We start from the raw sequence: 16696 nt of genomic DNA on the forward strand, positions 1-16696 counted from the left end.
AATCTTATATATTATATCTATTCCTGTACTATATCTATTTTTGTACTATATATTCTATAATATAAAATACCAAAAAACAAAAATAATACTAATAATAATAAAGAGAAGAAAGAGATATATAGAGATATTTTTAAAGAGAAGCATAATGATAAAAATTATATTCTAAAAATAATAAAGAGATGAAAACACTTATTGATACTACAACAGAATTTAGTGAAAATATACATATGCCTATACAAATGTGGACTATACAAATGTAGAAATGTTCATATAGTGAAAGGTAAAATCCGGCCGGGGATTACGTGATTAATGAAGTAGATAAAATAACTTCAATGGAACCCAACGAATTTTATAAATACCTAGGACTTCAGCAACTGAAAGGATTAAACCACACAGCTATCAAAGAAACAATAACGAATGAATATAAAAAGAGAATTAATGCCATTTGTAAAAGTCAACTATCAAGTAAACATCTAATAAAAGCCTTAAATACATACGCAATATCAATTTTAAGCTACACATTTGGAATCGTAAAATGGTCAAATAGCAATATAGAACAAATAGAACGCTTAACACGCACTACACTCACTAAACACAACAATCTACATCCTAAATCCGCAATTGAAAGATTAACTATAAAACAAAAAACACGGAGGGAGAGGTCTAATAGATATAAAACATTTATGGCAGAAACAATTACATAATTTATAATTTTTTTTTTATACAAAAATGTGTGTGGAATGATTGCTGGTCTAGATTTGGTTGATGGTAACCTCCAGCATCGCTCGATCTGAGCCGTATGTTGGGCAGTCCAGGATTACGTGCGTGACCGTTTCCTCACATTGCGGATCGCAGGGACCAGTGCCGATGTCGGAGACACGGTCATGTATGCCTTGCATATTTTTTGGGCGAATCCTCTTTGCAGCGAGGCTAGTTGGTTCCTTATCATCAGCTTCTCGGCTGCCGGAGACCACGCGCTTGCTGCGTAGAGGACGATTGGCTCTATCACCGCCAGGTATATGGTTCTCACTATCTCGCCATTAAGACCCCACGTCACCCTCGCCGCGCACGCTAGTTGTTTTTAATGTAAATGTCTGCAGCTTTTTTGCATATTGCAGATGCGTGCGCGTTGAAAGTCAGCTTGGAGTCTATTACGAGTCCTAGGACTTTTATTTCCGAGTCAATACTCAGTCGAGTGCCGGACATGTAGACTTCGGGGGTTTCAAACTTGAGCTTCTTGGTAATTACCATCGCGTGGGTCTTATGCGCGGCGAAGCTCAGTTTATTTAGCCTTCGCCAGTCCTGCACTTCGGCTAAGGTGGTCTCGGCTTGGGCTTGTAACTCACTAGTACTATGGCTAGAGAAAGCGAGGACCACATCGTCAGCAAAGGCCTGACAGTATATCCCTCTGGACACCATTTTGTGCAAGAGCGAGTCCATGATGAGGTTCCAGAAGGTTGGTCCGCCGATGGATGCGTAGAGAGATCGACTGCGTCTCTTATCCTCGTTATGACATTGTCACTCGTCTCTGTTGGCAATTTTGACGCGATGATAAGTGTGTGGTTCGGGTGGGGAGCCTTTGGCTTGGCAGCGGTCTGTCCGAAGGTGTTCGGTGCTGCCACTGGTTGTTTCTCGCAGTTCGCGAGATCCGTTACCCCCTTTTTGATGGTGGCCAAGGTCTGTTTTACCTCCTGGACCGCCAACTCGGTGTCTATCGACGGTCTCGGAGGACTGCTGTCACGCCCCGCCGCGGGTCTCGAATGGTTCGCACCTCAGAGGACATTATTTCTAATTTTTCTTTTATCCTGCATATGTCTGGAGTTATATCTTTGGGTATGGGAGGTGGGGGTTGTGGCATGTTGATTTTTTCTTTTATTTCTGTGAGTGTCGTTTCTATCTCCTGCAGGGAGTCCGTCAGCCTCGCTCTATCTTCAGTGTCTTTGTCGTTATTGGGGGCTTGTGTCTCCGATGGCCTGTGCAAGTTTTCGGACACACGGGACGCCAGGTTGTCCACGTCCCGCCGAAACATTTCAAACCGGTTAGCCAGAGATGTCAGGTGGCTTTCTATTCTTTTTGTGGCTTGTTGCAGTTCCTCCCACTGAGTGGAAGGAGTCGCCTCTGTGTTTGTTTGTGTCACGGCAAGCTCCCAGATGACTTTCGATAGTGATGAGTGTGCTTCTTTTATCTCCGCTATCTCTCTGAAGGGTTGCTCGGTCTCGTAGCCCAGTCAGCTTCTTATGGCTTGGGCCTCCTTCAGGTTATCTGATATTTCCTTCCTAGCACTACTCAATTCCGACATCATCTTCTGACTGATTTGTTCTATTACTTTGGTGTGCGCTCGCTCGACATGCACTATTTCTTGCGCGTGTCTGGCGCGTTCCTTCTCCAGGTTGCATCTGTGCCTGTTCCTGGAGTCGGAGAACGAAAGCACCGTTTCGTACAATCCTGGAGGCTTTCAATGGCGGTTGTCAACCACAACCAAACCACAGGATTAGCGAGTAAAAAGTTTATTACGTAAGTCATAAAGTTTAAGTTGCCAATCCGCGGTGAGAGCCGCCGTCAACTGCGTTTTAATTGTACGAATAATTAATTTAAATATATTTCGATCTAATGCGTCATAAACGGGGTCGCATCGTCAGCTCTATGAAAATCTGTACGTAAACCGTACAGTACTGGTACTTAACAATTTAACAATTTTTACAGAAAGAATATTATTACTGGGAAAAGATGCACTGGCTGAAAGGGTGGTAGCGTTGTTGATTAGGCGTTGATTGGGACAATCTACTAGTTTTAAGAATGACTCCTGCACAGGACGTAAAGTTGATGCGCGAGTTTGTGAATGTAGCACCCAAAATGATTCCATTTTAATAGAATAGAATAAAATACAATAGAATAGACTAAAATACAATAAAATAGAATGGCAGAAATTGTATAATTTATTTTTAACTTGTGATAATTTATTTTCATACTCTGCCGCTAACAATATATTCGACAAAGTTTTTCGGCTTGGAATTTTATACGCAGGATTTAACGCTTGACTTTGTATACCCGGAATCCTTCAGGCAACATTCGGATCCCACGTCTGAAGAACTTCTTGTCTTTTGAGGCTATCTACGAATCAACCCAATTTTTGGTATCTTCATAAGATGTGAACCGCTGCTCCGACAGAGCATGCGCCATGGACCGAAACAGGTGATAATCCGACGGTGCAATATCTGGTGAATACGGCGGGTGGAATAACACTTCCCAATTAAGTGTTTCCAAATACTTTTTCACGGGAGCCACAACATGTGGACGAGCATTGTGATGCAGAAGAATATTTTTTTCGTGTCTAGAATAGTATTGAGGGCGTTTATCCTTCAGAGCTCGGTTCAATCTCATCAATTGTGTTCGATAGAGGGTTCCGTTAATTGTTTCGCTCGGATTAAGCAACTCATAATACACTACACCCAGCTGATCCCACCAAATACATAACATGAGTTTTTTCCGTGAATATTCGGTTTTGCTGTCGATGTTGACGCTTTTCTTTTTTCTTGACCCACGATTTTCTTCTTTTTGGATTATCATAATGTATCCATTTCTCATCACCAGTTACGATACGATGTAAAAATCCCTTTTTCTTATGTCTAGCTAGCAGTATTTCACTTAAGCATAATCGGCGTTCAATATCTCTCAGCTTTAATTCGTACGGAACCCAATTTCCTTGTTTATGAATCATTCCTAATGATTTTAAACGATGTAAGACTGCTTGCTGAGTGACTTTTAATGTAAGAGCAAGTTCTTTTTGTGTTTGAGATGAATCTTCCTCCAATAATTCTTCAATTCTGCAGCCTCGTAAGTTTTTGGCCTTCCACTGCGATCTTTGTCTTCACAGTTCCGAAATCACCGTTTTTAAACTTATGAAACCACTCACGACACGTTCTCACACTCAAAGCATGCTCACCATATACGCCTCAGCAGAAGATTTCTTTAAATTAAAGAAGTAATCTAATATTTCCCGCAAATGACGCTTACTTGGCTTAAAAATAAAATTTTACCAATATGAAATCAATGATATTAATAGGTTATGTTGTTCTTGAATGACCAAAGTAATTATTAAGCTTTAACTAACGGAGACTGTGTGCACCGCCATCTACAACAAAGCGGTGAAAACTTATTTGTACACCTATTTAATTATATTATCTGCTCTTTATTATAACGCCCAACTTTATTATTCAGTAAAGCATTCATCAACATAAGTTAAAATAATAATCTAGCACTTAATATCGAATCTTTTTCTTTATTATCCAATGTAACAATAAACAATATGAAACATGACCCGAACAAAACGATATTAATTAATACTATTATGAATTCGAAAAATTATATAGAGGCGTTACTTGCTATTAGATTTAGGCTTTTATTATAAATAAACTGTAAGATTTCTTTTAAGAAAAACTTTTATTTCTCCACAACAATTACATTCAATTTAGTATAATCACGTTCTCTTACAAAGATAGTGGCGCCGATGGCCAACTTAAGAACTAAAACTTTCGTTCAAAAACTTAACTTAACTTTAATACTCCCACTTAAATTTTATAGTACAAAGTCTATAAAAATTTACACAAACTTCTTCAAAAGTTACAATTTATTTAAAATACTATCTCTATTAATTTCAAACTTTGCTGCAGGCAATGATTTTGTGAGAAAGTCAGCAAGTTGACATGCACTTTTTACATATTTTATTTGTATTATATTTTCTTCAACTTTTTCTCTTATAAAATTATATCGTACATCGATATGTTTCGACCTTTTGTGATAGACAGGATTATGTATAAGCTTAATGGCACTCTGGTTATCAATAAACAGAGTAACTGAATTTTGTGGCTGTTCAATATCATACAAAAGTTGTCTAAGCCATAAAATTTCTTTGGCTGCTTCACTAGCTGCCATATATTCAGATTCAGTGGTAGACAATGCCACAGTATTTTGTTTCCAACTGGCCCAGGTAATAGGCCCCCCATTGAACATAAACACATATCCTGTATTTGACTTGCGCGAGTCTAAATCTGCTGCAAAGTCTGAATCACAAAAACCCACTAATTCAGATCTATAATTATAAGTTATACACATATCTTTACTTTTTATTAGATAACGAATTATTCTTTTTACAGCATTAACATGGTCTTTACTGGGATTGTTTATGTACCGGCTTACTATGTTAATAGCATAAGCTATATCTGGTCTACTAACAGACGACAGGAACAGTAATGCTCCCACTGCTTCTCTATAAGGAAAAGCAGGGACAAAGTCAATGTTTTCATTTTTAGTCAAAATAACATTACTATCAGTAGGAGTATTACATGGATTTGCCTGTGACATACCAAATCTTTCTATTATTTGCTCTGTATACCGTTTTTGATGAATAATTATGCAATCAGGCAATTTACTTATTTCCATGCCAACAAAAGAATACAAGTTCAACACTTTAATCTTAAAAACATTTTTCAGATCATTTATTATAGCAGATAAAACAGGTTTGTTTTTTGAAAATAATAAAGCATCATCAACATATAATATCAAAATGACTTTATAATTTTGGAAATTGCCAACAAAGATGCAATTATCTGAATGGCACATTTTAAAACCATAAGTTAATAAAAACGACTTGAACGTTTTGTTCCAGCAACGAGATGATTGCTTTAAACCATATAATGATTTATTTAACTTACATATTATGCTTCCTGATGCAGCCTTGACACCCTCGGGGACTTCCATATACACATCCTCAGCAAGCTCTCCATACAGGAAGGCAGTTTTCACGTCGAACTGCTCTATTTCATAATTTTCTCTTGCTGCTATACTTAATAAAATTCTAATGGAGTCATACCTTACCGTCGGTGAGAATGTCTCCTTGTAATCAATATCTTTCACCTGAGCAAATCCTCGAGCACATAACCTAGCTTTATATCTGTCTATGCTTCCATCTTCATTTCTTTTTATACAAAATACCCATTTAGAGGTGATAGCTTTCTGATTGTCTCTTTTTATTATGGACCAAGTATTATTTTCATAATGGGATTGCAGCTCTTCTAAAATAGTTTCTTTCCATTTATCACTATCATTACACTGCATGGCTTCTTCAAACGTTATTGGAGTATTGAACTCTACTAGGTTTGCCTCATGAATTCTATTTCGTCTTGGTCTCAGTGTAATGTTACGTTCTTCAATATCTTCCAAAGTTCTACTTGGCTCATAAGTTTCATCATTCTCATCATAACAACTTTGCAAACTGTCATCACTTTGAGTTTGCTCTAAGCTTCTTGGACTAGACTGATCCACTGAAATTTGCTGTTCTGAGCTCATTGGCTCTTCAGTTTGAGTAGTTCCATTTTCATGTTGTTCTTCAATAGAAATTATTTGGATTTTCTTACCATTTTCAGTTACATTCATGTTGTTTTCATTGAATCTTACATTTCTTGATATAGTTATTTTCTTTGTTTCAATATCAAACATTCTATAATTATACTGGTCATATCCTACTAAAATCATTTTTTTACTCTTTTTATCCAGTTTCTTTCTTTTTTTATCAGGGACATGAACATATCCTTCTGATCCAAAAACTTTGACATGATCAAGACGTGGTTTTTTACCATACCATAGTTCATGTGGTGATACATTCTTAGTCTGGCTAGACGAGCTCCGATTAACCCTTTCAGACCTGATTTTTTATTTTTTAGAATTTGTTTGAGCCGATTTTATTTCAGTTAGATATTCGCCTATTGAGCATGGAAAAACAAAAAAAAAATTGATTATTAGATTATTTTCCGAGAAAATTGATGTTTTCTTTATGTGATCAAATGTGGACATTCGGCCTAAGTGATTATAATAACTGATGTATGGGTATAATTGAACAAATAACAAATAGCTTGATTTTGGCCATTTTTATTATTACAAAAGTATGAAATTCAAACTAAAAATAATTAAACATCTTCAAAACAAAAATAAATCTTCTTACAAAATAAAACAACATAAAAAATCTTCTAAAAAGACAACAAAATAGTAGGAACTTTAGTTACTTAGGTATGAAAACTTAGGAAGCAATTTTTGTCTTTAGTCAGACATAAGTGCACTTTGCACTTTATGCATTTGATGCGGGATTTCCCTTTACACCCCGTTAACTTACAGCGCGTTCCACAACCATCGTCATGAGCTGGAAAGTGACCAATACCATCTCGAGCAATTTCAGTTGACGGACGTACTTCTCCTGGTCTTCTAGGAACAACTACTGGTAAAGGACTGCTCAAACTACTTGGACGACCCCTTTTAGCACCTGATATTTTGTTTCGAAGAACTAAACTTTCAGCTAAGCGTCGACGAAAGTGAAGAAGTGCGAGCCGTTTTGCTTTTGGTATCCCAAGCAAGTCACAATCCATATCATACTCGCGGTAGGCTTGAACAACTGCCAAATCTGATGCGTGGAATATCATACGCAAAGGCCACTTCTTTGACTTTATAAACGTTCTATAATAACTCATAAGTTGATCAAGGAGATCTACCCCTCCCATGGCGTGATTGTACTTTTTTACAATTTCAGGCCTCTCGACTTCTATAAATCTCTTCTCTGTTTTGGACCATCTTTTCACCATATCTTTTTCTCCTATACCAACGAAATTGGAAGCTAAGTTGGCTGGTTTGTTATCAAGCCATTTCACCATGGTGACATCTCCATCCGTACTACAAAGCTCTTCGGCAAAACCCCTTGGTTTCTTTTTTATATCTTTGTCACTAAGCAACGGTGGCCTTGTAAATCTATTGACACGCGTAGTGCAGGTAGCCATTATGCCTTTGTGTTTCAAAATTTGGAGCATGTAATAAGACGAGAAGTAATTATCGCAATATAACTCATGACCTCTACTGTCACCGACTCTTTTCATTAGATGTAATACTACCGCAGCTCCAAAGCCTACTTTCTTTATCAGTGACCTGTCTAATTCTGGAATAGAATTTTGATAAATAATAAAGTCATAGGCACGGCCATTTTTCCCACACAAAAAGAAAAGCTTGATTCCCCATGGACAAGGTTTTCCTTTGATGTACTGCTTAGCAGAATGTTTCCCTGTAAAAGGAACTATTTGTTCATCGACACACAATTCTTTTTCTAGCGGTATTTCTAAGCATCGGCTTCGGATCGCATTATAGATTGGTCTTACTTTATAAAACACGTCAGTGCAATTAGTAGGCTTTTTCATATTATCTACTAAATGGAGATTGTTACGAAGTTCAAAGAACCTATCTCTTGCCATATTGTTAGTGAAAAGTGGAATGCTAATATGATTTTCCCAGTACATTTTCAAAACTGGATAGTTGAAAACTCCCGTTGCCATGTGCAAACCAAATAAAATTTCAATTTCATAGCTGGACGTAGGCTTAAACCTGGTTTTTCCTGACTGTACTGCATATAAGTTTGTCATTTCGGCCATTTGTTCAAAAAGCTCTACAGGAACATATCTATTATAATAACAAATGGGATCTTGCACGATGGGTTCTAAAGCTATTGGTAGCAAGAAATCCGTTGGTATTGTGTTATTTATTTGTCTATGCCTCCACTTTATGTTCGGTTTTGGCGTAAGGTAATCGAAAAGTTCAGCATTCGGCGTAACTTGCTCCTCTTCGCCCTCCACAATATCCGGCTCTCTTGGCGCCTCAGGCTCGGACTCGTAATTGAAAGCTGACCTTTCTTCGTCTTCACTTTCGTCTTCTTGTTCGTCAGGGGGGTCAAGTGGGGTGTACTCTCTTTGATTCTGAGTTACTACATCGGCTCCCAACCTAACGTGTCTCGCAAATGGGACATTATTATTATTTCCCACATCCTCATCATCCGAAGATAGCTCAAATTCCGACTGGTTATCCTTTTCCAAAGCTCTCAAAGCATCCCTCGAAAACATGATTATAATTTGATCATAAATTTACCTGTAATAAACACAATTTAAGACTTTACCACGCAAATTTTATAATAAATTATAACATTTATTACCAGAAAATAACTTTATTTACTAACAGCAGCAAAGTACCTATTTTGAAAAAAATGTTTAACCAATACCTACTGTCCACGTTTGTGGACATAACGAATATTCGCGATTTATTGTACAAATAACTAAAAATTTTGATGTAAAATACTTTGTTCTTTGCCTATATAGTATAACTTATCCATTTATATTTATTTCAAAACATATCTAGCAGAAAAACTTGAAATTTCAATAAAATAAAAATGACTTACCTACTCAGTTCAAAGTTTCGCTGGTAACTGACCGAAAATGGCTTAGAAGTGCACACACGTATCAATAGATACCGCTAGTTGTTTCATTTTTAATAATTTAGAATGTTCGCAAGCGATGACAACAGTTTTTATTTACGTAAAATTTAAATTTAGTAGTAAAAAGACTCAAAACTTTTATGTCCTCAATTGTGCACGCGAGGTCTGAAAGGGTTAAGCAAGTACACGGAACAACATACAGCTTCAGCCCACAGATATAGTAGCATATCTTTTCCATGCAACATGGATCGTGCACATTCCATGATAGTGCGCAGTTCCCTTTCAGCTCGGCCGTTCTGTTCAGGGGTATACGGTGCAGTGCATTCATGAATTATTCCGTTTTCATCAAGATAATCCCTGAACTCTTGATTTACATATTCACGGCCATTGTCTGTGTGCAATACCTTTATACTATGCTGAAATGTATTCTCTACAATCTTGTTGTATTTCTTAAAACAGCTGATCACATCACTTTTATACTTTATAATATATACGTGCCTGTAACTTGTTGCTCCATCCTTAAACAAGACAAAATATCTTGCGCCCGATACAGATGCATGTTCTAAAGGTCCACATACATCACTGTATACAACTTCTCCAGGTATATGGGGGTTCCTATCTGATTTTTGGAACGGCAGCCGGCTCTGTTTACCATATTGGCAAGCTTCACAGATAAACTCTTTATCATTTTCAGTCATTGGGAGCGTAATTTCACCATTTTTAGCTATATTTTTTACCTCTTTTATGTTCAAGTGTCCTAGGCGCTCATGCCATAACTTCAAAGTTGTTTGGACCACATTACAGCTCTCTTGACAAACAGTTTTGACATCTAGTTCATAAAGATTATTTTCTTTTATACTTGCAGTCAGTACTACTGAGTTATCTTTAAGTATTAAAGCATTATTATTTTTTTTTACTATAACATAACCTTTCTTTGTGGCCGCTCCTTCAGAGAATAGATTTCGACGCAAATCTGGCACAAACAGCACTTCAGTCAGTATGGATTCTTCCCACTGTCCATTTACATGTTTCTTAATCATCACAGTGCCTTTTCCTTGTACTTCAATCTCCTTTTGATTTCCTAACCGCACTTTTCTGTTATTACAAGGGTCAGTTTTATAATCTTGCAACTTATGAAAGAAATCACGCCTATGTGACATGCCTATATGACGCCTATATGAGCGGATGCCCCACTATCAAGAATCCATACACCTGTGTCTGTAACAGAATGTAAACAATGTTCTGCACTAAACGCTAACATATTCTTCTGCTCTTGAGATTTCTTCCCAGATTTCTTTGGTGCCTTGCAATCTCGTGCAAAGTGCCCCCGTTTGTTGCAGTTATAACATATAAATCTATGTTGTGTTTGACTTGTAGAACTTCTATTACTATTGGTACTCTGTTTGTTGTATTGTGATACAGGCTTCTTCGCAACTAATAATGCAGTTACACTTTCTTCTTCAGTTGTCAAACTCGCCTCTTGATCTAACAATCTCGAAGTCAGATTATGTATTGTTTGCTTAGCTGGATCTAAGGATAACCATGCTTGGCGGAGAGATCTGTAACTCGCTGGCAGAGTTGAAATTATTTTAGTCATTACTGCCATTTCACTCACGGTTTCTCCACTTTCACGTAACTGTTTCGCCAAGTTCTCCACCTTTGAGATATGTTGGGCAATGTTGTCCGTTGGTGACATCTTGTATTGGTAAAATTTCTCTTGAACCATCATTTTATTATACTCTGATTTCTGTTCGTAGTGTAAAAATGTCAGGTGGTAAGTATAAGAAAATACTTAAATAACCATAATTTACTGTTCCTCTTTTACATATACACACTTCTAACACTGTTTCTATATAACACTTTACACTTATACACGTTTTAAAACGCATAGTTCCAACAATGACACTGATTTTAAATACTTGAACACTGTCACAATTTTACACCTTACGACAGGCAGAATAACGACGTACTGACTCAATCCTTCAAAAACGTCACTTTTTATAGCCGTTCCCTTCCTCTTTTATAAATAATTATGTGGGTATTATTATTTTATTTTCTGTAAAATACCCTCACACTGACAATTGTCTTACAGTTCGGCCGTCCTGCACCGAAACACGACCTCGTGTTTCCAAAAAAACAAAACAAAAAGAGAATAACTATGGTTCATAACTCTTACATAATTGACTGTAACAATGTCTCTTACAAAAATAATTTACAGCTTTCACAAACAATATTTAAAGGCAATCTGCCATGTTAAACTAGGGCCAATTTTTACCTACGTAACCTGGGTCAATCTGCCCACCTGAACCTAGAGTAATCTGCTAACCTTAACCTGCGGCAATATGCCCATATTAAACTGCGACAATCTGCCCGTTTTAAGCTTTGACAATCTGCCCATTTTAAGCTGTGGCAATCTGCCCATTTTAAGCTGTAGCAATCTGCCCATTTTAAGCTGCGGCAATCTGCCCATTTTAAACTGCGGCAATCTGACCATTTTAAGTTGCGGCAATCAGCCCATTTTAAGCTGCAGCAATCTGCCCATTTTAAGCTGCAGCAATCTGCCCATTTTAATCTGTGGCAATCTGCTCACCTAAACCTGAAAAAATCTACTAACCTTAACCTGCGGAAATCTGTTCACCTTCACCTGCGGCAATTTGCCAACCTGAACCTGCGGCAATATGTCCCTCCTCACAGTGCTCCTCCTCGACTCCCACTGGCTGCGAGCCAGCGAAGATTAGAATCCTCCGTGAAACGTGGCGGCAGAAGCCTGCTAGGCACCTTACGGAGTCAAAGATGATGTTGTCACCGTTGATGGTCTGCTCGAGGTAGCTCGCAGCAGCTACCTGCGCGTCTACTTGGCCCAAGTTGGTAGGTGATCAGCTTTGCGGCAATTTGTTAACCTGGAACTGAGGCAATCTGCCCACATGAACTGAGGCAATCTGCCCACATGAACTGGGGCAATCTGCCCACATGAAGCTGGGGCAATCTGCCCACATGAAACTGGTACAATCTACCTAACCAAAACTGGACACAACCTGTCCACATGAAACTGGGACAATCTGTCTACATGAAACTGGTACAATTTACCTAACCGAAACTAGGCACAATCTACCCAACCGAATCTGGCAGCATCCTGCCCAACTGAAACTAGGGCAATCTACCCAACTGAAACTGGAGGCAATCCGCCCAACTGAAACTGAAGGCAATCTGCTCAACTGAAACTGAAGGAAATCCGCCCAACTGAAACTGTAGGCAATCCGCCCAACTGAAACTGTAGGCAATCCGCCCAACTGAAACTAAAGGCAATCCGCCCAACTGAAACTAAAGGCAATCCGCCCAACTGATACTGAAGGCAATCTGCCCAACTGAAACTGAAGGCAATCTGCCCAACTTAAATCTAGGGCAATCAGCCCAACTAAAACTGGTGCAATCTACCCATCTCCTACTGGGGCAATCTGCCCATCTTCTACTGGGGCAATCTGCCTATCGTCTACTGGGGCAATCTGCCCATCATCTACTGGGGCAATCTGCCCATCTTTTACTGGGGCAATCTGCCCATCTTGAACTGGGGCAATCTGCCCATCTTGAACTGGGGCAATCTGCCACTCTTGAGCTGGGGCAATTGCTCTAAAGCTAAATCTAAAACTATACATTAAACATAACAATTCACTTAGAAGTAAATAAATCCATATACATGTATACTTTATCTACGTGACATAAGTATACACTGTATACTATACTTTTAACTTCACTTAACGCCACGCTTTATTCCTAGCGGGGCAGTCAAGAGAGAAAGGAGCGCCAAACGCCACGGGCCCCTACATACCTCCCTAACATATATCTATCTATCTATCTATCCATAATAGTACTAAAATATTATCTAGACTATTTATCAACTTATACAAGACTTCATTAAATTAAATAATTCGAGACTGACATTCGTTATCATCATGACTACCCGATTTGGCTCGAGAATCACTATCGTTTGAAAGATGGTCAACACTACCCACGCTCTAACTTTATCTATGGTCATTATTGCTTTATAAACACCAGTACACTTTTTGTAATTGGAAGAAGATCTTAAATGTCATTTGTTTTTTTGTTACAAACTTGTAACCTTTTTATTACGAAAAACTCTAACGACAAATTCATTTTGGTACCTACACGGCGGTTCTTTTATGCTATTATATATTTGACCCCTTTTTTTAAATACTTCATTTATAATTTTATTACGAATTGATTCTCTATTTTATTCTTTACATCTACGCTTAATGACTTTAATATAAGACTCTCACAGTTGCTACTCATTTTTTAAACCTCAGTCGGCGTTCAACCGATTCCTTTATTATGAATATTATTTAACAACACAATTATTGTCTGCAATTGCTAACGATTGAATTAAAGTACGTATTAAACAGCACTAGCAATACTAAATAGAATATTCCTATTTATTATCTTTTTTATACATCAAAAGGGTTTGTTATTATAATAGTAATGACACTTTAAATTAAGTAGATTCATTTACTATATAAAAAGCACTTGTAACTAGCACCAGCAACACTATTCTATTTCCTATTGTATAACTTTTATTCTAAAACCTCTAACCAGTCTGTTATACTCAATTCAATTATAACTAATAATTAATGACATTCTGACATAATACTCAGTAAATAATACTGTGACAAATATATTTACTTTCTATATTGTACAAATTTAAAATATAAAAGTAGCTCATTTGACAATAAGCTCGAAAATATACAAATAAACAATTTGTTTAGCCATGAGAGTCCAACAGAACATGACGCTGCTCGCCTTACTATTCCTATATTCAAACCACTACTGGAACATACGATTATCCTCTCCACCTGCTCATTAGATCGTGGAGTAGAGATAACGGTAACAATAGACTTAACACGTAATTCGTGTTTTTAAATGTCTGTCTTATAAGTCAACTATCTGGTCAGTCTAACTGAAGTAGTGAATATAAAATATAACATTTTATATTGTATTTACATAATTAGCATCTGTTCCTCTTAACTGGTTGTATTATTTCATAGTTTAGGAAAATATATCAATGATTCACAACAATTAACTATTTTTATTACTAATCTTTTAGGTTTTGCATCAGTTTTGTGATAAACACAATATAAACATAACTGTACGTATTTTTTGCACTTTGTTGAATTTACTTGAAACATAAATGACTACATCAGTGTTCTGTTCATCATTTAAAACTGGATTAAGACTTAAAACATCCGCGTGGCTCATTTTACTAGCCATACTATTCAATGTGCCAATTACATTATGGAATCTGGCGCTACCAGCGAGTAACTCCCTCGAGTTTTTTAATTAACATCACGTTTTTCAAAAGTTGCCCGCAATGAATACAATATGTCACCATTTTAACCTTTAGACGAGTGAATAAAATCTAAAGCACTGTAACGCAGAAACTACTGCACTAATATCAATTAATTTAATTTGCTAGATCACCGCCTAATTCTCTTGAATTACAAGCAAAACAATTTCAATATGTATTCCTTTAATGAAACATCTATATTAACGCTTATCATTTTTTTTCCTTTTCTATTTCTTAGTTACTTTAAGTTTTGGTCTGCTTATTTAAATTACTATTATTACTTTTATAATTTTTGAAACACATTATAACTATCTTTAAACTATATTTTGAAAGCTTATTTCTTTTTGTCTTCAACAAATTATTTTAGAATAAGTTTGCCATTTTTATCGTTAAATTCATTTAATTCCTATAAAACAAAATATTCTTTACACGTCTATAAGTTTATTACATCTACCATTGCTATACACTAACCATTGATAAACCGTTGTTTGATGCTTTGACTTTATAAGACTTATTTTTGTTCAATTCTACTAAATGATAATACTGCGGGTATTATAATTTTATTTAGCTATTATTTTAAAAGTATCGTAAGTCATAAACATTATAAATGTTTGTTCTGTAACAGCATAACCTAAGTAAATATTCATTAGACACTAAGCACTTCCGTTATTGCAAAAATGCTATTAATAATAATTTAAATATCATAACTATCTACGTGTGTAACTGTCGAGTTATCAAAACCTATCGAAGGCTCCGTTTTATCCTTATTTTACTTAATATACTACTGACCTTTTATTTCACTTAAAGTTCTTCCTAGTTTAATGAAAGAATTTAAAACAATGCCGTTTACCGAGACCACGTCACTGTTAATTGTATTACTTTTTTTTTTATTACATTTTCACTTCATTTACGCGATTCACTTTTCTACAGACTTTAACCAAGTAAACTAAAAGATGACATTTAGCACACTGTTAGATTTGTTATAAAGGAGACTTTAATTATAGCGACTACTTTGACTTTGAATCTTAATATCTTATTAGAATTTTGTTACCATATTGTGCGGCTTCTGCACTTCTACTTGATTAATATTACTGTTACTATTAATAAAATGCTCGTACCTTCATAACGATGCTTACTTCAAGGAAGACGATTTTCATTGTCTTCTTTAGAAGAGTCATCTGCACGGCTGTCACGCTAGCGGCAAACATACTGTTCACGCTTCGGTTTATAAACATGGTCGCTGTTGCTTTGTTGAACACTACTACGGGCACGCCTGCTACCACGCACCTACGCCTGCTGAGACGTCCCTGTTCCTCACGTTCACGTCTGCTGCGATTTCGACTGTACCTTCTCCTACTTGGATGGCGACTATAACTATGATTTTGACTACAACTTTGGTTATTCCGGTTGCTGTGATCGCTTCCGCTTATTATCTCCGCGTCTATTCTGTCTACGATCACCGTCGCAGACGTACCGTGTTGGTCGTCGTGCGCCGGTTGGTCTGCTTTGGGCGTAGTAACAACACCAGTTATCTTTAGGTGTTGGATCCCACTTCTGACATTTGTAAAAATGTCAGGTGGTAAGTATAAGAAAATACTTAAATAACCATAATTTACTGTTCCTCTTTTACATATACACACTTCTAACACTGTTTCTATATAACACTTTACACTTATACACGTTTTAAAACGCATAGTTCCAACAATGACACTGATTTTAAATACTTGAACACTGTCACAATTTTACACCTTACGACAGGCAGAATAACGACGTACTGACTCAATCCTTCAAAAACGTCACTTTTTATAGCCGTTCCCTTCCTCTTTTATAAATAATTATGTGGGTATTATTATTTTATTTTCTGTAAAATACCCTCACACTGACAATTGTCTTACAGTAGATAGATTCCAATTTGTTCATTATCTCCAATGCAGTTTCACAATTTTCAATCAATGATATTTGATTTAATTTCATAGATGAAGTTATGATGAACATTGCCATGCCATCTTCTTTTAACCATTGTGTTGTGTTTCCTTCGGGTTTTG

At 36.7% G+C, this 16696-nt stretch overlaps 1 long non-coding RNA gene across 1 annotated transcript in view; it reads left to right on the forward strand.

Moving 5' to 3' along the window:
- Positions 1 to 16696, forward strand: part of LOC146533559 (uncharacterized) — a 23403-nt gene continuing 6707 nt past the window's right edge. The window contains exon 1 of the long non-coding RNA XR_014878579.1: positions 1 to 1015. This is a non-coding gene — a long non-coding RNA (uncharacterized LOC146533559). The remainder of the gene's footprint in view (positions 1016 to 16696) is intronic.

The sequence above is a fragment of the Heliconius melpomene genome, chromosome 12, assembly GCF_056956725.1.
Source record: "Heliconius melpomene rosina isolate 202511_hmr_F chromosome 12, ASM5695672v1, whole genome shotgun sequence".
NCBI lineage: Eukaryota > Metazoa > Arthropoda > Insecta > Lepidoptera > Nymphalidae > Heliconius > Heliconius melpomene.